General features: G+C 34.5%; 1 non-coding gene across 1 annotated transcript; it reads left to right on the forward strand.

Moving 5' to 3' along the window:
- Positions 1 to 770: 770 nt before the first annotated feature.
- On the forward strand, positions 771 to 878 carry LOC112780184 (small nucleolar RNA R71). The gene has a single exon (XR_003191037.1). It is a non-coding gene; the product is annotated as a small nucleolar RNA R71 (small nucleolar RNA).
- Positions 879 to 6,706: the final 5,828 nt, after the last annotated feature.

A 6,706-nucleotide genomic window follows, 5' to 3' on the forward strand; every position in this document is an offset into this window, starting at 1 on the left:
TCAGCCATGATGGTTAAATATATGGCCTTGCACTCTCTCTTTGGATTCTCTTCTGTATTGCTTGGGAGAGTACTAGGAGGGATTTTCGTGACTCTTTTACTCAGCTGGCCCACTTGTGCCTCCAAATTTCTAATGGAGGACCTTGTTTCATTCATAAAACTCAAAGTGGCCTTATTTAGATCAGAGACTATATTTGCCAAGCTAGATGGATTCTGCTCAAAATTCTCTGTCTGTTGCTGAGTGGATGATGGAAAAGGTTTGCTATTGCTAAACCTATTTCTTCCACCATTGTTAAAGCCTTGTTGAGGTTTTTGTTGATCCTTTCATGAGAAATTTGGATGATTTCTCCATGAGGGATTATAGGTGCTTCCATAGGGTTCACCCATGTAATTAACCTCTGCTATTGCAGGGTTCTGAGGATCATAAGCTTCTTCTTCAGAAGAGGCATCTTTAGTACTGTTGGATGATTCCTTCAATCCATTCAAACTCTAAGAGATCATATTGACTTGCTGAGTCAATATTTTATTCTGAGCCAATATGGCATTCAGAGTATCAATTTCAAGAACTCCCTTCCTCTGAGGCGTCCCATTACTCACATGATTCCTTTCAGAAGTGTACATGAACTGGTTATTAGCAACCATGTCAATGAGTTCTTGAGCTTCTGCAGGCGTTTTCTTTAGGTGAATGGATCCACCTGCAGAATGGTCCAATGACATTTTAGATAATTCAGACAGACCATCATAGAATATATCCAGTATAGTCCATTCTAAAAGCATGTCAGAAGGACACTTTTTGGTCAGTTCCGTGTATCTCTCCCAAGCTTCATAGAGGGATTCATCTTCTTTCTGTTTGAAGGTTTGAACATCTACTCTAAGCTTGCTAAGCTTTTGAGGAGGAAAGAACTTGGCTAAGAAAGCCGTGACCAGCTTATCCCAAGAGTTCAGGCTGTCTTTAGGTTGAGAGTCCAACCATATTCTAGCTCTGTCTCTTACAGCAAATGGGAAAAGCATAAGCCTGTAGACCTTGGGATCAACCCCATTGGTCTTAACAGTATCACAGATCTGCAAGAATTCAGTTAAGAACTGAAAGGGATCTTCGGATGGAAGTCCATAAAACTTGCAATTTTGTTGCATAAGAGAAACTAGTTGAGGTTTCAGCTCAAAATTGTTTGCTCTAATGGCAGGGATTGAGATGCTTCTTCCATGTAAATTGGAATTAGGTGCAGTAAAGTCACCAAGCATCTTCCTTGCATTGTTATTATTTTCAGCCATGTCTCCTTCTTTTTCAAAAATTTTTGTGAGATTTTCTCCAGAGAGTTGTGCTTTAGCTTCCCTTAGCTTCCTCTTCAGAGTTCTTTCAGGTTCGGGATCAGCTTCAAGAAGAATGTCCTTATCCTTGTTCCTGCTCATATGAAAAAGAAGAAAATAGAAAATATGGAATTCTCTATGTCACAGTATAGAGATTCTTTTGTGCGAGTAGAAGAAGAGAAGAAGAGAAGAGGGAGAAGAGAAAAATTCGAAATTAAATTAAAATAAAAGGAAAAATATTTTTATTTTTAATTTAAAATCAAAGTTAGAATTCAAAAATTAAAAAGAAAAATGAAATTAAATTAAATTAAAATTTAAAATAGTTAGTTAATGAAAAAGGAATTTTGAAAAAGAGGGAAGGGCTTTTCGAAAATTAGAGATAGAATTAGTTAGGTAGTTTTGAAAAAGATATGAATGAAACAAAAAGATAAGATTGATTGAAAAAGATTTGAAGCTTAATTTTTGAAAAGATAAGAAGTTAGAAAAGATTTTAAAATTGATTTTGAAAAAGATGTGATTGAAATTTATTTTGAAAAAGATTTGATTGAGAAGATATGATTGCAATTTATAAAAAAGATATGATTGAAGAAGAAATTAAAAATATTTGATTTTGAAAAAGATTTTGAAATTAACAATCAAAAAGATATGATTGAAAATTAAAAAGATATGATTTTAAAAATCAAAGTTGATTACTTGACTAACAAGAAACAAAAAGATATGATTTTAAAATTTAAAGATTGAACCTTTCTTAATAGGCAAGTAACAACTTGAAATTTTTTAATCTAAAAATTAAATGTTAGTGAGATTTTCGAAAATATGAAGTAAGAATAGGAAAAAGATTTTGAAAATTAATTTTAAAAAAAAATTTTGAAAATATATAAAAATAAATGTAAAAGATTTGATTTTTGAAAAAGATTTGAAAAGATAGAATTTTGAAATTGAAATTTATGAGTAAAACAAGGAAAGATATATTTTTGATTTTTGAATTTTTAATGATGAGAGAGAAAAACACTAAATTGAAACAAAACATAAGAATTATGAATCAAACAACTAATGCATGCAAGAACACCTTAAATGTCAAGATGAACACCAAGAACACTTTGAAGATCAAGATGAACATCAAGACTTATTTTTGAAAATTTTTAAGAAAAGAAAAATATGCAAGACACCAAACTTAAAACTTTTTATTCTCTAGACACTAATAATTCAAGAATGCATATGAAAAACAAGAAAAGACACAAAACAAGAAAATATGAAGATCAAATAAGAAGACTTGTCAAGAACAACTTGAAGATCATGAAGAACAAATGCATGAGTTTTCAAAAATTTTAAGAAAAATTAAAAAGATGCAATTGACACCAAACTTAAAATTTGACACAAGACTCAAACAAGAAACACAAAATATTTTTGATTTTTTTGATTTTTTGAAAATTAATTGGGAAAAAGAAAAAAGAAGAAAATTTTTTTGTATTTTTCAAAAATAAGAAATAAAAAGCTTAAAATTAAAATAAAATTACCTAATCTGAGCAACAAGATAAACCGTCAGTTGTCCAAACTCGAACAATCCCCAGAAACGGCGCCAAAAACTTGGTATGCGAAATCGTGATCTTCAACAATGGAGCCAATGGATTGGTGCTCTCAAACGTGAATCACACTTTGTCACAATTCTGCACAACTAACCAGCAAGTGCACTGGGTCGTCCAAGTAATAAACATTACGTGAGTAAGGGTCGATCCCACGGAGATTGTCGGCTTGAAGCAAGCTATGGTCGCCTTGTAAATCTCAGTCAGGCGGATTCAGATAGTTATAGAGATTTTATAATTAAAACATAATTAAAATATAAACTAGGATAGAGATACTTATGTAATTCATTGGTGAGAATTTCAGATAAGCGTATAGAGATGCCTTTTGTTCCTCTGAACCTCTGCTTTCCTACTGTCTTCATCCAATCATTCCTACTCCTTTCCATGGCAAGCTTTATGTAGGGCATCACCGTTGTCAATGGCTACATCCGATCCTCTTTATGAAAATGGTCCAATGCGCTGTCACTGCATGGCTAATCATCTGTCGGTTCTCGATCATACTGGAATAGGATTTACTATCCTTTTGCGTCTGTCACTACGCCCAGCACTCGCGAGTTTGAAGCTCGTCACAGCCATCCCTTCCCAGATCCTACTCGGAATACCACAGACAAAGTTTAGACTTTCTAGATCTCAAGAATGGCCGTCCATGGGTTCTAACTTATACCACGAAGATTCTAATATCTCAGACTCGGTCCTCTGTATTAGATATCTAAGAGATACTCATTCTAGCTTGTTTGCATGTAGAACGGAAGTGTTTATCAGGCACGCGTTCATAGGTTAGAATGATGATGAGCGTCACATAATCATCACATTCATCATGTTCTTGGGTGCAAATGGATATCTTAGAGAAGGAATAAGCTTGAATTGAATAGAAAAATAGTAGTACTTTGTATTAATTCATGAGGAACAGCAGAGCTCCACACCTTAATCTATGGAGTGTAGAAACTCTACCATTGAAAATACATAAGTGATAAGGTCCAGGCATGGCCGAATGGCCAGCCCCCTAAACATGATCAAAGGATCAAAAGATAATCCAAAGATATCCAAAGATTGTAATACAATAGTAAAAAGTCCTATTTATACTAAACTAGTTACTAGGGTTTACAAAATGAGTAATTGATGTAGAAATCCACTTTTGGGGCCCACTTGGTGTGCGCTTGGGCTGAGCATTGAGCTTTACACGTGTAGAAGCTTCTCTTGGAGTTGAACGCCAGTTTGTAACCTGTTTCTGGCGTTTAACTCCACTTTGCAACCTGTTTCTGGCGTTTAACTCCAGAATGCAGCATGGAACTGGCGTTGAACGCCAGTTTGCGTCATCTAAACTCGAGCAAAATATAAACTATTATATATTTCTGGAAAGCCCTGGATGTCTACTTTCCAACGCAATTGAGAGCGTGCCATTTGGAGTTTTGTAGCTCTAGAAAATCCACTTTGAGTACAGGGAGGTCAGAATCCAATAGCATCTGCAGTCCTTCTTCAACCTCTGAATCTGATTTTTGCTCAAGTCCCTCAATTTCAGCCAGAAAATACTTGAAATCACAGAAAAACACACAAAATCATAGTAAAAACAATGCCAAAAAGCGTATAAATTATCCGCTCATCAAGGACTCCCGTGTACATCTAAAGAGGTGTAAGGGGTAAGAACTGGGGAGTTATTAGTAAGGTCAGGGTTTAGAGTTAAGTTCATTTATAATGTCTGTTTGCAAGTTTTTAAATCCTTTAAAAATCGATGGTTTAACCATAAAATATTCAACACCTTTTTTTAAAAAAAATCAATTAATTAACCAGAAATCCAAACTCCCTTTTTCAGATAAAAAGAATCTTAAAAGTTTCCTAATGGCATGAATAACCAACCTCTTCCAAAAATAGGTTCATTAAGTCTATGCTGAACCAGCTTGATATTTCATACTTTACTAAACCACAACTCAAACCAATCACGGCCTCTGGCCCATCACATAATCAATCATGGCTTGATGTATAGGGAATTATACCGGCTCAGATTTTTCAACTTAAGATAACTTACGTTGCAAGTATAGACCACACCGGCAACCAACTCCCACCATCAAAGTTTAGATTTTTCATATACAAAATATAAACCGAGAGTAATGAAACCTCGGGTCGTTCTCCCTAAGAATGCAAATCGATGTGTCACACTTTCGGTTTTGGGGAAAAAGGGGGTTTTGGAATTAAAGAATGAAATATTAAAAGAACTAAGAAATAAAAAAACTAAGGAATGATCAAAACTGGAATCAATGCACTAAAAAGGAAATAAGATCAAAACTAGTGAAAATGCTATAAATGCATAAAGGAGCCTTGACTTGGGAATGAGACTCCAAGGAATCCTATCATCGTCATAACCACAACTATGGCAACTATGATGAGTCTATCTGACTTCGTCTACACCTAACATCGAGGAGTAAGTCAAGCAAGCATAATTGACCTTAATCCATAAGTCCTAGCTAACTTACCAAATTAATTGGTAAAAAGCTAGCGTCAATGGAAACAAGAGTCAACTAACTACCAAAGAATTGCCACTAAATGTCGGACATTATGACTCTAGTATCCTAGGAACTCAATTCCCAAGCCAAGGTGTGAAAATCTACTCAAAATTACCAAGTGACATTTTCACAAACACTTGGTGGGCATATAACCAAAACATGAGAAATTGCAAAGAAAAATGAAGGCTATAACCAAAATATTCACAATATCAACAATAGACAATCAAACAAGCATATATAAAGCATAAAACATTAAATTCATCAATCAAAACTTCAAGAAACCAAAATTGCGTATATAAACAAAGTAACTTCAACCATAAGAAAATAAAAGCAAAAGTAGTGAAATTAAAGAGGAAATTAAAGAGTACTTACAAAAGATGAGTAAAATCAAAGATCAGGCTTGACTATAAAATGCTACAAGGAAAGTTTAGGGACCCCTAGAAGAGAAAATGAAGAAAACTACTCTACACAACTCTTACTCCTAATACTATGGAAAAAATGTAAAAATAAAGTTCTAAGTCCTAATGCCATCATATGGCTTCAATTTCCCTTGATATAGCACTCCCATTCAGCATCAAGCCTTCCAAAACTGGGCCAAAGGCCCCCAAAAATGCGGATCACATGTTTCATTAATGAATCCACGTGCAAGGACCTGTGCGTACGCACACATGCTGATTTTTCACCTGTGCGTACACACAGGGTTGTGCGTAGGCACACTTGCTAATTTCTGTACTTGTGCATTGGCACAGAGTTGTGCTTGTGCACAAGTGCTGATTTTGACCCTCGTGCGTAGGCACAAAGAGTGTGTGTCGGCACACTCTGAAATGCTTTTCTCATTTGTTTTCTTCATGTTTTCTCCCAATTGCTGCTTCTCTTCCACCTTTATCAAGACATTCCTACCTATTACACCTGAAATCACTCAACAAACATATCTCAGCATCGAATGGAAGAAAATTGGAATTAAATTGCTCAATTTAAGCACAAAAATGCATGTGTTCACATTTAGGTTCAATTTAAGGATCGAACGCAAAAGTATGCTATTTTAATCAATAAGTGTGAGTTTATATGATGAAATCTATCCAATTCAAGGCAAATATAAATATCAAATTTGGACTTATCAATTCCCCCACACTTAAACAAAAGCATGTCATCATGCTAAACAAAAACAAGGAGAATGATCAAAGGGTAACAACTTATTGAATGTAACTATCTATATGCATACAATTATGTATATACTATATATATCTATCTATCTATAATGTCCTATTGATTTGGTGTAAACAAACAATCAAATTCCAAGCAAGTATATAGACATATA

Source organism: Arachis hypogaea, chromosome 19 (assembly GCF_003086295.3).
Source record: "Arachis hypogaea cultivar Tifrunner chromosome 19, arahy.Tifrunner.gnm2.J5K5, whole genome shotgun sequence".
Lineage (NCBI taxonomy): Eukaryota > Viridiplantae > Streptophyta > Magnoliopsida > Fabales > Fabaceae > Arachis > Arachis hypogaea.